Source organism: Suricata suricatta, chromosome X (assembly GCF_006229205.1).
Source record: "Suricata suricatta isolate VVHF042 chromosome X, meerkat_22Aug2017_6uvM2_HiC, whole genome shotgun sequence".
Classification (NCBI taxonomy): Eukaryota; Metazoa; Chordata; class Mammalia; order Carnivora; family Herpestidae; genus Suricata; species Suricata suricatta.
In genome coordinates, this window is record NC_043717.1 from 105,716,549 (window position 1) to 105,733,786 (window position 17,238).

The 17,238-nt window shown below is 38.2% G+C and overlaps 1 long non-coding RNA gene across 1 annotated transcript; it reads left to right on the top strand.

Moving 5' to 3' along the window:
- The first annotated feature begins 591 nt into the window (after positions 1-591).
- On the top strand, positions 592-16,173 carry LOC115283262. The gene is made up of 4 exons (XR_003904977.1): positions 592-717; positions 2,081-2,177; positions 13,917-14,068; positions 16,016-16,173. It is a non-coding gene; the product is annotated as an uncharacterized LOC115283262 (long non-coding RNA).
- The last annotated feature ends 1,065 nt before the right edge of the window (positions 16,174-17,238 follow it).

The window sequence follows — 17,238 nt, forward strand, 5'->3', positions numbered from 1 at the left end:
GTTCTTGTTATTTAGCTCCTTCTGTGTTATATTTGTATTACTACTACTCAGCTTATGATCTATAGTTCTTTTAAAACTTCCTTACCAATGACCTGTTAACAATTTATATTTTTCTGCTATTCATCTAGAATTGAAAATGTGATGTTAAGTAACTTTGTGATAAATTTTAGCTTAACTATTATTTTTTCAACATTCATCACCATTTCTACATGCCATTCAGTCTTTAAATGTACCAGTTCGAGGGGTGCCTGAGTGGCTCAGTCAGTTAAGTGTCCAGCTTTGGCTTAAGTCATGATCTTGCTGCTTGGAAGTTCAAGCCCCGCCTCAGGCTCTGTGCTGATAGCTCAGAGACTGCAGCCCACTTCAGATTCTGTGTGTGTGTGTTTTTCTCTCTGCACCTCCCCTGCTCATGCTCTCTCTCTCTCTCTCTCTCAAAAATAAATAATAAACATTAAAAACATGTAAATGTACCAGTTTGAATGTTTTTCTTTTTTTTTGTCTTGCATTAATTATTTAATTAGGGAAAGTGCTTATTAACCATCCTGAATTAATTTTTTTGGATTTTGTTCCTAAAAGCATGCATTCCAAAGGAGAATCAGGTGGTGAAGCCTTGCAATGAGCAGCAAAATTATAAGAAGACTGAATGTTTGGTAAATAGATGCTGTTTTTCATCCTCCAAGATCAGTAACGTCAACTGTTTCGTCCCACTACAGGATAGTAAGTTCATCCTCTTACATTTATTATATTTATGTTTTTAAAAATGGAATAAATAGGTCACAATGGGATCAGTTTAAATTTGGATCTCTCAGCTTAACATCTAAAGGGAGATTCCAGCCCAGGAGCAACACTGTCTGTAAAAGTCCAGAGGTGGGCAGGTCTCTATTCATGAGTAGTTTCTGCTTAGCCTGTAATATGACTTTGGCAGTTCAAAAGTAGTCTCATCTTTTCTTTTGCTTCAGTCAGTCTCTGTCTTGTTCCAGAGATTCCAGGCTCTGTGAGATCTAACCTTCAGTGCTTGGGAGAAGATACCAATGAGGCATGCCTTAGCTTATTTTTCTCTTCTCACATTTTTTTCCTACTCAAGTAGAATTCTTCCCATTTATCTTGTCTTCAAACCTCAGTATGTAACAGTAGACTTGCATGTTCCTTGTTAAGGTTTGTTTATTAGTTTATCTTTGTTCTATTGTTTTTGAATCAGGTTCTCAAGATTTTGTTTTTTATTTACAGAGTTTTGAGAACTAGACCATCTGTTTTTCCTCCTGCATTTGGATTGTGGAGATATATTACCAGTTGGTCCCATGATGGACATATTAGATATGATTAAACACTAACAAATACTACAAAAAGGATGCATGCAAAACAATGTCTTGGGTTAATATAGTCCCTATTCAATTTACAGGTCTTTGTTGAACATCTAATATTAATAATGGAAACTGAATCGTGATCATGAATATAGTATTACAGTTTCAACACTGTCACACAGTGTTTATAATTCATTCATCGGTTTAGTCTTTATATTATGTGTGAAGAGACATTTGGCTTTTGTGGAGGGAAAAATTGAACCATGAATTATAATTCCCTAGTCATATTAGAATGGATTTCCAAATGAATATAAGAATAAAATATGCTTATTTACCTGCAAATTCTTGATTTCTTGTTTACTGTTTTATAATTTGGAAGTAAACATTAAAGAAGCCATTCTTTTAACTGTTCATAGATTAATTCCCTCCTTGAGTGCTCTAGGATGTATAACATATGGCCAAGGAAAAAACACACTTAGGCCATAGGAAGAAATACAGAGTGTGAGTCATAATAGTCTGTTAACAAAAACATTAGGATCATTTTGTTATGGCTTCCTTAAGGAGACAGGTGTTTCAAGTGTAGCTTTTAGTTGTATTTTAAGAAGGTTTCATAAACTTCTGCTACTAATAGAGTAGCAAAGATATTTACCTGTCATATAAGAATACTTCCTTATTTTACTTTATTCACTGATATTTTTTTATAAAGACTTAATGAAAGAGCTCATATTTGCTTCTCTTGCTTAAGTCATAAAAGTAACAGGATATAATTAAACCAACAGAGCCTACACAGATGTTCCGGATGTTTGTGCTTGGTGTGATCATCACGATCATCCTGGGATGTCTGCCCATTTGTTGGTCCTCTTTTTGGCGGAGGAGGTAGGCAAACATAAACTTTTATTTGCTGATTGCTGCATGTATTTGGATATTTCTGTGTAGACACATTTATTCATATGCACGAGAAACAAGGGGGTTATGTTTGTGTTCCTCTTGTCTAAAAGAAGCTGGCTCAGGAAAAACCTAAAATAGAGTTACCATAGTATTTTTACAATTTTTAAAATGTTTATTATTTTGACAGAGAGAGAGTGAGAGGGAGCGAGCGCGAGTGGGGGAGGGGCAGAGAGAGAGGGAAACACAGAATCCGCAGCAGGTTCCAGGCTCTGAGCTGTCAGCACAGAGCCCGACACAGGGCTTGAACTCACGAACTGCCAAATCATGACTTGAGCCGAAGTTGGATGCTTAGCCAACTAAGCCACCCAGGCCCCGCAAGTTACCATAATATTTTAAATTCATGTCATTTCCCCATAAATTTAGACATACCCTTGCATGGTCTGCACATTCCCTCATCAGACAGTTGGGAGGAAAAATACACTAGTGAGCTGGGAGCGTGTGAGTGGAAGTGGTTATTAACTGCAAATCAGAAGGGTTCCCGGAAGTGTTATCTCCATCTAGTAAATGTTCATCTACCATTGGGTCTTAAAAGCCTTGGTCTGTCTTCAGGCCGCTTTGTATCATGTTTCCTCTTAGCATCTTATATAAAATCCCTGTGGCCTATTGGCATGATACTTACAAGGTTTTTTTTAAAAAAAAAAAAAGCTCACTACCCACTAGAACAGTGGGTGTAGAGATATTGAGCAGAGCCAGGACCATGGTGGGGTGAATGAGGCGATTGGAGCACAAAATTTAAGGAGACACTCACTCTCAGGTTTGTGCAAGTGCCGGGTTGGCACTAGCATGACGCTGAAAGTAAGGATTTCCTTTAGTTCTGTGGTAAAGAAAAGGTACCAGTTGAAAATTAAGCATCTTTGGTGTTATTTGAGTTAATAAGAAAATGACATTTGAGTTACCAGACGATTGTTTAGATTTCGCTGGAAGATTGAGACTGTACCTCATTTTCCATAAAAATCATTAAGTCTTTTTTTCCTTTTTGTACGTTTTCCTTGAGTTTGATGAGTGTGTCATATTCATCACTGTATTTTCAGTCCATAGCATGGTGTTGCATATACTAAGGTTCTTAATACATTTTTGTTGAATAAATTAATGGTTGAGCAAATACAGAAATATAGTAGATGGCATTGGCTAGCCTGAATGGCAGTCCTTTGGTAATTTAATCTTTCTCATCACTCACATCATTTTCTCAGACCATTTTGAAGATATGGTAAAGTTGTAGCCTTTCAACTCCTCCCATTTGCTATATGACAGTTTTTCTCTCAGTTTTCACTTAGTTTTCTATACTGAGTGTGTGATCCCTATTTGTAGGCCCCTCCCCTTTTCTTTCTTTCCACAGGTGATTGAGAATAGGAGTGGAATTTTTTGCCCTTCCCTCTTCAGAGTTTGATTTCAGATAAAAGATAACCCATGAACAAAAATGAAACAATATTTGTTAGCAAATGGTGGCTAGGATCATGCCGTACAGTCTAGATGTCTGGTTATAATAGGCCTACTGTAATAATTTCATTATGGCTCCTCTACTGTGTCTCTGCCAAGGACTTTTAGAGGGATGTTTAGGTACACTGGATTTTTCTTTAAAATTAATTTCAAGGAATTATTTCCTGATAAGAATATATTTTCTTCTTTCTATATGATAAAAACTGCTTGAGAGACTTGAACAATGTGAATAGTATATTGAACATTAAGAATTTGGTTTTCTATGATTTATTTATTTATTTAAAAAATTTATTTGTTTCTTCAGACATTCTGGGCTGTTTTGTGCATCCCCAGAATATGTGCTTAGTGCTTGCTGCTTAGCTTAATTTCCAGTCACAGTGGATGTGTGACGGTGGACAGGACACTGGCAAGCTGATTTTAGAGGCAAGGAGAAGAGTTGTGCTCGAATAGAGATCCTATACTTGGTACCAAACAAGGAGCTTAGATGGAAGCCAAAGCCTGGTAACCACTTCTTTCTTTTTGGGGTCAAGATACCTCTTTAGAACCATCCCCTTAGCTCACTTTCTGTTCTTCATTTCAGAGAATAAAGAGATAGATAAAGTATTATAGTAGGTTGAATAAATGACCCGTATAAGGGAAATAGATGCAGCAGTAAAATCAATACGTTGTGGTTTAAAAAAGAAAAGGAAGTCGCCAAACATGGTTTGTCTAAATCAGCTAACTAGGGGCTAAACGCCAAAAGCAGATCTGCAGTAATGTGATCTGGGCCTATTTGTTGGAAGAACTTTTGAGGCATTGCAAGCTACTATTAAGCTTCTCCTCCTGCTGGATCGTGTCCTATACATTAAATATACATTCCTTCAGATGCTGCATCTCTCCCCTCTTGGCCTTTAGTGATAAGCCAGGACAAGTGAAGTTTTGACATTCCATACGTCCTACAATTTGGACAGTGTGTTTCATTTACAGATGCCTCAGGAGCTAACAGCTGGCAAGAGTTAGAGGAATGAAACATGAGAAGTAATATGAGCAGGTGGGAGAAATGAAAACAGTTAAGGGGAAGAGGATAATCACTTTCCAGAGCCAAATGTATTTTATTCCTTTGGTGCCTAACTCATGCTTTCTGCAGTTGACCGTATTTAGTTAACTCTCTGCTAGGTATCGTGGACGATACAGAAATGTCTAAGACATAGGCCCTACTTTGAAGGAGCTTAAAACTACCTTAAAATAAGCCCCAAGCATGACATGTTAAATAATAATGTATGATGGAATATAATTAAGGATTGAAGGGGTGGCGGCGATAACTTACCAAAGTTTTGAGGCATGGGGATCAGGCTGAAGGGGAGAGGGCAGAGTGGGCTCTGTGGGCGAGGTGCTGTTTGAGTTGAGTTTTGAAGGGAGGACAGGATTTGGTGGGGGCTCCCACAGAATTCATTACGTCCAGATGGAGTCCCCTTACTATAGACCCCTTCACTGCTTGTCATTTCTCAGCAGAAGTGGCTGAACTTTGCCTCTGGGATAATCTGTAATGCAATCTCTAGTTTACTTCTACTTGACTTAAGTTCAGATGTGGTTTGAACCAGGTACACAGAGAACTCAAGCCGGCTTGAATTGGTTGCACATATACAAAAGAGAGCAGAGAGTAGTAGTGAAAGGCTTTCTAAGAATTTGCTACTAATAGCCTTATTAAACTTGCATATAAGATGCATTTTGAAATTCATTACATCTTCAAGGTTATGTAAGATCTATTTTTATTCTCATTAATAGGGATCAGAAACCTCATTAGGCTTAAGTGTCACTGGCAGGCTTAAGACTTACACAGAGATGAAGCAAGGAAAAGATCAGGTGGATGAGGAGGAAAGGAAGCAGGGGAGGGGGCTCTAGTGGTAGAGAAGAGCGGTGGCTCCAGTAATAGAATGCCAAAAACAGGAGTCTCGAGTGCCAAGTTTAGTTTCTAATTTTTATCTGTTTTTAGATAAAGTTTAATCTTTATGCATAGGCCAGTTAAACATCTGTGTATTATATAGTAATATGATACTTGCTATGTACATAGCTTTGGTAAGGTGGAAAATTGAAACATTATAATACTACGCCTATTAAACTCAGATGGAGTGCATTGTCTTGGGTTTTTTTCTTCCTCAGATTGGATTTGCAACTTTGAATTAAGAAAAAATCCAGAACTCAATCTGAAAATGACAAAACTATGTTTTCTTTCAGCTAACAAAACGCCATGTTTTTTTTTTAAGATTGTAGATCATCTGATATACAGATGATGTAAATAGCACATCCCTCATACACTTTCAATGTTGCTACTTGCCAGATGGCTGTTACTGAAAATTTCTACATTTAGACAAATCCTGCTGCGTGATTCTATGTATTAGAATGTGGTTTTCATTATGCAGATAGTCTTAATACCGCATACTTCCTTAGAATGGGAGGTAAAGAATTGGGAATAAATGTGTCAACAATTGCCTAAAAATCATCATCCATTGAATTTTAAAAATAAGCATTTACATTTTCAAATCTCCATGTTTGTGTGTTTCATTATCCTGTACAATATGATTAGTAATGTTATTTTGAAAAGCTTTATGCAGTAATTAGCCAACTGCTGGAAGGTTTGAAGTTCCTGGATTATATACATATCAATTCAGAGAAAGGAAATAAAGTCTGTAAATTTTAAAAGTATGGCTAGTCTCTAAGAACTTCGGTAAAATATGATCAGATGAGAATGTGAGCAAACTGGAAGCCTGCTCTAACATGAGTCACTATAGATTTGACACTCACATGAAGCCAGTTCTTCTTGGACCCTGTTCAAGGTAATTTAGTTACTGAAATAATAAGAGAATCTCATTATATGCAGATTATATGTCTGAAATGGTCCCATTGCAAGGACTCTGAGGGCAGCATTTTAGAGAGGTCTGGAGTAGTAGGTACTATTAAAAAGAACATTTTGTTGCCAAGTAACTAATAACCTCAATACAAAGTGCAGTGGCCTTTTCTCAGTTCCCATCCAGCTTGACCTTTGGTCACATAGAACACTGTTGAGGACTGCCTTATTGAAACTTTCCTTCCTTGGATTTCATTGTTCCCTTTGCCATTCTGATCCATTTCAGATTGCTTTTCTTTGTTCTCCTAACTGTGTTGTTTCCCAAAGTCTTATTCTCATCTACCAGACAATATTACAGGTATGTAGCAGAAAGAACATTTAACAAGATCTGTTTTCTAGTTCTGCCTTTTCTACTAGTTTTATACTGAGTTTAACATCTTTTGGTATTGGTTTTCTTATAAAATTAGGGTAGAGAATTGAGTTAGATAAGACTTCTAAGGTCCTTTCTTTTTGGTGCTTAAAAAAATTTATGAGGGGAGAGGGGCAGAGTGAGAGAAAAAGAGATAGACAGAGACAGAGAGAGAATCTTAAGCAGAGCAGAATCCACACTCAGCACAGAGCCTGATGCAGGGCTTGATCCTACAACCCTGGAATCATGGCCTGAGCCAAAATCAAGAGTTGGACGCTCAACCGACAGAGCTACCCAGGTGTCTCTAAGGTCCTTTCTGATCTTAATATTCTGGGCTTCTCTGAGTGAATGAGTCTTTTAAATCTGAATCCTGAAATCCTTACCACGACCTATTCCATATTTTCAAATGCTGTCATGAATTAGATGTTGTGTTAGCACCTTAAATGCAACATGTACAAAATCAAATTTATTTATTTTTCTCTCAAATCATCTCCCCTTGACAGCTGTCCATTTCTGTCAGTGATTTCTTTAGTCTCCCAGGCTAGAAACCTTAAAGTCATCTGTGACTATTTCCTTTCCTTTACTTTTAATATGTAATCGATTCCTTAGTCTACTTGTCATCTTTTGGTTTCCTTTGGAATGAGTCTAAGATTTGCCTCTTCTCATTTATTTATTGTTACATTTATTGTTACCTTAGTCCAGGTCTTGTGTGCTGTCTTTTGTCCTGGGTAAGTAGTTTTAGGAGAGGAGCAAAAACAAACAACAACAACAACAACAAAACCCAAGGTGTATTAGTCTTCTGTGGCTGCCATAACAATATTTCAGAGACCAGGTGACTCAAACAATAGACATTTATTTTCTCACAGTTCTGCAGGCTAGAAGTCCATGATTGCAACGCCAGCTGATTTGGTTTCTGGTGAGGGCTCTCTTCCTGGTTTGCAGATGGCCATCTTCTCACTGTGAACTCTCATTGCCTTTCCTTGATACATGTGAGAAGGAGAAGAGAGAGAAGGAGCAAACTCTCTTGTTTTAGTTTAGAAAACTGAAAAATGAGTTTTTATAATGACATTAATTGTACTGATTGAGGCCTCACTCTTATGACCTCATTTAAACTTAATTACTTCCTTAAAGTCCCCAGACTGCAAATATAACCACATTGGAAGCTAGGCCTTAAATATATGAGTTTTGGGGACACAAGCATTCAGTCCTATAACACAAGGCCAGTTAGCATCCAGAGGCAAAGAAAGGATTGAGAACTGCAGAGGGCATTGGAATGAGGGGTTCAATCCAAAGAATTTATCCAGGAGAGACTGTAACTAGGATGGGACTGCAAGTAGGGTTTGGAAGATGGCTAGGAGCCAAGTCCTGGAGAAGGTTCCTGGCACTTTGATAGGAATATATGGCTTTGGCCTTAAGGAGGGAGTTTGTAAGGGTACTTGCCAAGCCAATTCGAACTTATACTCCTAATGGCTCCTAATCCGCTCTCCTTCTAATCCATCATGTAAGGGCCTGCCAGATTCATCTTCAAAAGACAGTGTGTTATTTCATTTCATTATATTATTCAGGAACTTCTAATCCATTCAAGAATATCTGGGTTCCAGACCTCATGTGTTAGATGGTGTGAAAGACAAAAAGGTGATTCAAATCATAGTCTGCTCTCAGGAAACGCGTAGTCTCATAAGGGGCATATACAAATACCCAAAGTAAAAAGTCACACTCCATAAAAAAGGTATACATAAAAACAATTAACATGTTTGGCCTTTTCCAGTTTATGTAAATTTTTCACATACAGTGTCTTCTACGACCTTCAAAACAGAGGTGCAGGGAAGTTTGGTCTCTTGCTCAAGATTGCACAATGATAGAGCAAGGATTACAGTCTTATCTATCTTCTGAGTTCCTTGCTTTGTCTACTATAGAAAATAGGAAGAAAAGAAATGGAGATGAAAACGCAATGGTATCTTGTTGCTTTAAGCCCACTCAAAGGGCTGTGGCTTTCAAAATTTTCTATATTAGACTCATTCTGTAACTCCAATAGCATTTCATATAATGCTACGTGTATCTTTTGCTCCATGCAGGTAGCTATATTTATTAATGTTGGTATACCCCAGGCTTTATTCTTGTCTCTGTTCTTTTGCCCACGTTGCTCCCAAATCTTGAGATTGTTCTTCTTCATCCTCTTCACTCATTTGAATTCTTTCTTTACCTTCATATTGCAACTGCCCCAACTCATCCATGAAGTGTTGTGCAAATGCTCCAGATCCCAACTTTCCTCTTTTCTCCTGGCCTCTTTCTGCACTTGTGTTCTTAACTACATCATCTAACACATAATTATCCTTTTTTCCAGTTATTAGTTTTATTTCTCTGGCTAAATTGTAACTTCTGTGAGGACAGGGGGCTAAGCTTTGTGTCTAGAGCTGTGGTTCCCCAAATGGGGTCCCTGTCTAATCTCACCATCATCCCCTGGGAGCATGTCAGAAATACATGTTCTCAGGCCCCACACCAGACCTAGTGAATCAGAACTCCAAGGTTAAAGCCCCAAATTTGTGTTTTAACAAGCACACAGTAAGTTATTCTCATGTAAACTCAGGTCTGAAAACCAGAGGTCTCTAAGACTGTGTGGTAGGCAGCTCAGTAAATAATGAATGGAGGAATCTAGTCGGTCATTTTGGTGGATTTTCTATCTTTTTGATGTTTCAAATGATAAATTGGTAAATCTTTTGTCTATAAAATTAATGTTATGTTCTTTAACTGTCTTAAAAATGTGTACTTCTATTAATGAATTAGAATTTGTTAAGAAACATGGAAAAACCAACCCATTAGACCAGTATTTATTATATTCTAGTTAGTAGATGGGTTCTATGGACCCAACCCTGGGAATATTTAATAATATAGATTACCAGGCTGTACTCAAGAGAACATGATTTAGTAAGTGTGGGATTTGGACCTGAAATTTGTATTTTCTAAAGCACTCCAAATGAATCTGACACATAGTCCATGTAGAAGTATACTAGACTCGCCACTTCAATCTTTTTTACATTCATTCTTTCTGCAACTATTTATTGAGCTCCTACTTTGGTCTGGGCACTTGCTACCATCTGGTCATCTCCATGGGTAGCCTCTATGAGCCATCTAAACCCATAGCTTCAGAGTTCTCCGATGTACTCAATTCTGAAGAATCTTTTCTGTATTCTGCATTGGCCAGCCATTTTCATGCCCATATCCTGAGTCTTGTCATTCATCAAACATTGGACCTCTGAGGGGGATCTTCGTGACTCAGTCGGTTAAGCGTCTGACTCTCAATTTTGGTCAAGTCATGATCTCATGAGTTCATGAGTTTGAGCACCACATCAGACTCCTTGCACTGACAGTGCGGAGCTTGCTTGTAATTCTCTCTTCCTCTCCCTCTGCCCTTCTTGACACATGCTCTCTCTCAAAATGGGTAAATTTTTTAAAAATTTAAAAATTGAACCTCTGAGTGAAAATTTAAACTCCAAATCTCAAACTACTCTTTGACCATAGATACTTTGTCTTCTAGGTTTTCTTTTCTTTTACCCTTGTTACACCTGTTCTCATTGAGACATGGAGGTTCTTTAATTCTTTATTTTCCTCTGTTTTTCTCTTTTTTAGCATCATCTGATTTCTTTATCCAGCCTGGATCCTATTGTCTGATACATTAATCCATTCTTTCCAGCTCCTTTGTTTCATTAAATTTGAATCCACACCATTTCTCTGTTCCTAGATCTAGATTCCTGGGAATTCTTTGAGAAAATCTTACAACAACATAGATATGCATCATGAGAAATTCCCAGTGACCCCACTTAGTATTTCCAGCCACACCAGTCTACTTGATGTTTACAAAGAACATGCTTCTTTGCCACTCTGATATTTTCACACAGTGTACCATCCACTGATCGAGATGCTCTTATACATCTTCCCGTCTTCACTCTTCTTTATCTGGCTCACCGCACTCTGGATGCAGGCCCAAGCTTAGAGTTCACCTCCTCTAGGAAGCTTACCCCAAATCTCTGCCCCAGACTGGGTCTGTCTGTTTCCTATCTGTTTCCTGTTTGTTTCCTACAAATCTCTGCTTACCTCTGTTTGGATTATCTCAGTATGATATAATTATCAGCTCATCTATTTCTCTTCCATCCTAAATTTTAAGCATCTATAGGGCAGGGCCTGTATATTATTCATCTTTATGTCTCTAGTATTTAGAATGGTGTTCATTTCATAAATGAGCAAGTGTGTTAATGAGTGAATTCATATGAGGTAAGTTGATCTGTACAATTCAAGTGTGAGTATGATGGCCACAATATGACATTTTATACAAAATGAAGAAAACCACCTGTAGGACTCTGGACTCATCATTTCACCTCTACTATCCCCCTTGGGCATTCTCATTAGATACTGGGTAGACTATCTAACGTTGGATTGCAGTAATGAATGTTAGAAGGCTGAACCTAAAACCTAGTTCTCTGCAACCTAGACTAGTGCAGTACGTTTTGAAATAATAAGATCGTGTTGCATTTTTCTTTGTCAATTGAGGTGAGATGTAGGCCATTAAATTTAAAATAAAATCTCTATATAAAGAAAACAGTCATTTTATTTATGTGAAATAGAATATATTGAAGCCCACAACATTAGAAAAAAGTGTAAGTTCCCAATTTCTTATCTGAAATTCTGAAATCCAACACGCTCTGCACACCTAAAGCTTTTTTTCTAACTCTGGTAGAAAAACCTGAGCTGTCCTGACCTAAGACATTTCCTAGTCCTTATTTAATGCTTAGAGTGAATATTCGTATATTTTGTTATAGAAATATTACCATGTTTGAGCATGAGAAATTGCCCCAGACTTCATGGGAGTGTCGTGTAATATTCAGTATATCATGTCATATTGCCTTTCTAAAACCCCAAATATTTTGCATTCTGAAACACATCTGGCCCCAATAGACTGAGAACTACATAATGGTTTCATTTTGGGGATTATCATATTGTTTTGATACTGAAGTTAATAGCTCAACAAAGAGGGCATAGGTAAATCATGAATATATTTTTGGCCTTCACCCACTTTCATTTATGCCTGGTGCTTTTTTTTTTATGATTGAGAAAAATGTAGTTATTCGCTCCATATCTATCTTACCTGGTAGAGCTCAGTGACAACCCTGTAATGCAGTTTGAGGGGAGAAAAGTGAATATTACTTTCAAAGTCATCATTTCAGAGGCAGGGTTATCAGTCTCTGGGCCCCACATGCTAAGTAAGAACCTGGTTGCCCTGGGGGCGCCTGGGTGGCTCATTCGGTTAAGCGTCCAGCTTCGGCTCAGGTCATGATCTCACGGTTCGTGGGTTCCAGCCCCGCGTCGGGCTCTGTGCTGACAGCTAGCTCAGAGCATGGAGTCTGCTTCATATTCTGTATCTCCCTCTTTCTCTGACTCACCCCTGCTCATGCTGTCACTCTCTGTCTCTCAAAAATAAAGAAAACATTAAAAAAAAAAAAAAAGAACCTGGTCGCCCTGTATAGCTAAGTAGCACTGTCTGGAGCTAGGTGTCCTCTTCTGTAGACTACCTAGCTTCGAGCTGAGGACAGTACCTATGTATCTGTCATTCCGTCTTGATAATATCATATGCAAAATTTCTTTCTCTTTTGAGTGTCCATCTATACCTTTGCTTTAAACATTTTCTAGTTTTCCTCCTTGGCTTGTGCTTAGGTCTTTAGAAAGTGAAAGCTCTTGGGACACCTAGCTGGCTGTCAATAGAGCATGCACCTCTTGATCTTGTGGTTGTAAGTTCGAGCCCCACATTGGGTGTAGAGATAACTTAAAAATAAAATCTTTTAAAAAAAGAAAGTGAAAGCTCTTATAAACATAAATATCAGCTAACATTTCCTGAACCCTCATTAGGTACCAGGTTCTCTATGGTATATAAAGTTACAAGATAAAGCTCTAGCCTGAAGGTATTTCCAAGCTCTGAGGGGAGAAATGGACATGTTTGCATAGTGAGTGAGAGATTGCTTTTTAGATTTAGGCAGGTTTGGATTTGAATCTTGGCACCACAACGTCTGGTGACATCAGGCAAGATACTTTCCTTCTTGGTGCCTCAGTTTCCCCACCTGAAAAATGAAAATGCCTCATCAGGTCATCATGAAGATTAAATAAGATTATGCACATGAAGTGCTTATACAAAGGTCTTGGCACATGGGAGGTCTATCACATTTGTCATTATTAGTCATTATCTGCTAATGCTGCAGTGTTGTCTAATGAAAAGAGTCTGCATTTTAGGGTCAAACAGACCTTAGTTCAAACGCTAGCATCGCCATTTACTATCTATGTGTGACCTTGGGTGAGCTATCTTACTTCTTTAAGCCCCAGCTTAATTATTTGGAGACTATTATTGTGAGGATTAAATGAGATCAAGTATTTAAAACACCTGGCCAAGTTCTTAGCCTGTGATAGGCTCTCTATCATCCCCAACTGTGACCGTTCACACAAATTCAAGGCAGTGCAAGATTGAATTCCAAATGATCGCAATAGTGAGTGAAAGTGCAAACTTGTAAAATTGTAGAAGATAATATAATATGAACTATTTACTATTTAGTTTTGAAGTTCGTAGGAGGGAAGAATCCCTATAGGCTAGGAATAAAAGGGAAGGCTACCAAAGCAAATATCATGTCAGCTGGGTCTTGAAGGGTGAGTAACATTGTTGTCAGCAGAGACAAGGAGGACAGCATTCCTGTTGAGGAGGATCAACTGATCAAAATGATACTATACAGAGTCACAGTAACGGCTACAGTGATAAATAAGAGTGAGCCACGTTCAGTGTTTTCTATCCTGTTTGTTAAATATGGTGAGTTAAATAGTCAGGTGGGAGTGTGTACAAAGAGTTATGCGGGTAACGAGCCTTCTCCTTGTACCCCATCATTATTTTCTTTTATAACCCCCATTGTTATTGTTCTATCAGTGTTGAGAAATAAGGTTTCACTTTCAACTTCTAATTTTACAGCAAATGGGCCAATCCTTTACGAAAGAGAGTCAACAGAATTGTAAAGAATATGAAGAAACACAGAAAGAAAGAAAAGAAGGATGCTGAGACGATAGAGAAAACAGCAGAAGATGAGGAAAAATCAGTTAGTGAAAACCAGTAAGAGAACAAAGGTAATTGAAGTATGTAATATTTGATTCTTATTACCACTGCCTCGGTTTGATTGATGTGTATTTTTTTTACCCTACAAATGTTTGGGCCACAGGATTATCAGCTTCCGAAACTGTATCATCACTAGGGATATTTGGATGCTAAGAGGGTGGCAAGAAATGTGCCACGTTGTTTGGGTACAACTATTTGGTATATGTGGTTCAGTCCTCCAGAAGAAATAAATGGAATCCTCCTGCTTTAACTCTGAGGCTCCGTGAGGGACACTGCTGCTAAATAATAATGGCTATAGTTGCTCATATGTATGGACCATGGTACATATCCAGGGAAAGGAGCTTCAGGAATCTGACAGATCTGCAATCAAATCCTGGATTCTAGCTGTTAGTTTCAGCTACCTGTTTCTCAAACTGAAATAATTCCATATTAGAAGTTATTGAGAGAGGGGATCCCAGAATCATATGCCAGGGACTTGCTGGCCCTCAGGCTTACAGATCCCCTAGCCTTGGCCTGTGTTTCTACCTCCCGAAATAATTATGAAGAGCCACCTAAAAATAAAATGGTTGGTAAGAATATGTTTTCACTCATGTGGATCGGGAGAAACTTAGCAGAAGACCATGAGGGAGGAGAAGGAGAAGGGGAAAAAAGAGTTATGGAGAGAGAGAGAGAGAGGCAAACCATAAAAGACTCTTAAATACTGAGAACAAACTGAGGGTTGATGGGGGGAGGGGGAGAGGGGAAAATGGGTGATGGGCATGGAGGAGGGCACTTTTTGGGATGAGCGCTGGGTGTTATATGGAAACCAACTTGACAATAATCTGTATTAAAAAATAAATAAGATGGTTATAATAAATAAAATGGTTGTTAAGAAAATAGGGGCACCTGGGTGGCTCAGTAGATTGAGTATCCGACTTCGGCTCAGGTCATGATCTCACGGTTTCTGGATTCGAGCCCCGCTTCGGACTCTGACAGCTAGCTCAGAGCCTGTCTTCAGATTCTGTATCTCCCTCTCTCTCTGTCCTTCCCCTGCTCACACTATCTCTATCTCTCAAAAATAAATAAAAAACAAAATAATTTTTAAAAAAGAAAATAAGTATACTTTGGAGAATAGAATATTGGACTGGGGGTCAGGAGACTCAGGGCCATTAGCTAGTGGCATTTTCATGGGCAAGTAAGTTAACCTGTCAGCAACTTGATACCATCAGCTGAAAGTCTTTTGTGTAGCTTAAACAATATAATGTATGTGAAGATGCTTTAAAAATTATAATGCAGTTACAGAAAAGGAGAGGAGTGGAATAATAGGCCGTTGATCTTAGTGTCAGGAGATTCTGGTTTTACTCTCAACTCTGCCATTTTGTACTGTGGGAGCTTGAGCAGTTCCCTTAGCTTTCCTGGGCTTCAGTTCAGCAAGCTGCAAAAGGAAACGTTTGGACTGGATGAATAGGAAATGCGACTTATCTCAGAGGAAACAATAGCCTTATAGAAGGTATTATATGTGTATATATGTATATATACATGTATACATATATATATATATACACACACACAATGATTTATGTAAGGCAATACATAAATATATAATAATCATGTATGTGTATGATTATATAATTGCTTTGTATACATTTAATGCAGTACATGGATGTGCATATGTATGCACAACACAGCCACACATATATGACATAAGTAGACTAACAAAACAGTCTCTGTGTGCCGTTTACTGGGGCATGGAACTTCACTTGGTTATTCAGAAATTCTTGTATTTGCCACAGTGTATTTCATCTGTACACCTCACAGTAACAGAAGATGGTGCACTGGCAAACTGAAAAAACAGAAGTTAAACATAACACTGAACAGTTTGAGAACTCTGTTGCAGTTATTTCCTCTTCTAACAAAATGTGATGTATGTATACTAGTCCTTTCAAGTTGTTTAACTCCACTTTACTTTTCTCTTGTAGTGTTATTTTCCCACTGAGAAAAATACAAGCCATTCAGAGCAGAAGACCCTGTCCCAGTCATCCAAACCTGTTGGAACATTTCAGGACAAAAATTCGTTCTTATTTTTGTCGTGTTTACTTCCAAATATAAAAATAAAGTTCTGTTTTTGTGCATCAAACCAGGATCTGAATTCTTCTTATTAAAAATAGTTGCTACAGAATTTAAAAAGACATGAAGAGCACTGGTAGCATTTCAGGTCCTATGTAGTGATGTGACTTGTGGAACTTGGGTTATGTTATTAACATATGCTTCTGTTGGTGTTAAATAAGGCAGAGATTTCATGTTGTTATTCATCTTCCAGCAAAGTTGAGGGGGGAACCCAGTGATCATATTTCACTGTATATGATACTCTATTTTGAAGAAAAGAAGTAACAATATTTTGTAGTAGGGTTCTTCATTTGATTTTATAATTTATAACATTTTTCCATGAAAAAGACACACTCATTATAGAAAATTTGGTAAATAAGGTTGTGTAGAAGAAAGGGAAAAAGTCAACCATAATCCCATAATCCCACTACCAAGAGCTGAACACTATTGTTTTTAAAAAAAAGTAGTAGGGATGCCTGGGTGGTTCAGTTGGTTGAGCGTCCGGCTTCGGCTCAGGTCATGATCTCATGGTTCGTGTATTCAAGCCCCGCATCGGGCTCTGTGCTGACAGCTAGCTCAGAGCCTGGAGCCTGCTTCGGATTCTGTGTGTCTCTCTCTCTGACCCTTCCCTGCTCGCGCTGTCTCTCTCTGTCTCTCAAAAATAAATAAAAAAAACATTAAAAAAATTAAAAAATAGTGCTCTGTGGCATAAATTAATTGGTTTTTTAAATTATCCTTTTTAAAAATGTTTTTATTTTTTTGAGGGAGAAAGAGCACAAGTGGGGAAGGGGCAGAAGAGACGGGGACTGAGGATCTGAGGCGTGCTCTGCACCGATATGCTGACAGCAGTGAGCCCCATATGGGGCACAGGCTCACAAATTATGAGATCATGACCTGAATCCAAGTTGGATGCTTAACCAACTGAGCCACCCAAGTATCCTGAAAAAAGTTCTTTTTTTTATGATCGACTTTCCTCTTTTGAAATGTGTGGGTTTCAAGTTGACCTGGGCTTGGTGCTTGTTCCTTCAACAAGCACCAACTAAACCCCTGCCGTGAGCCGTGCACTTCCTATGTGCTGGGGACATAATCATGAGCA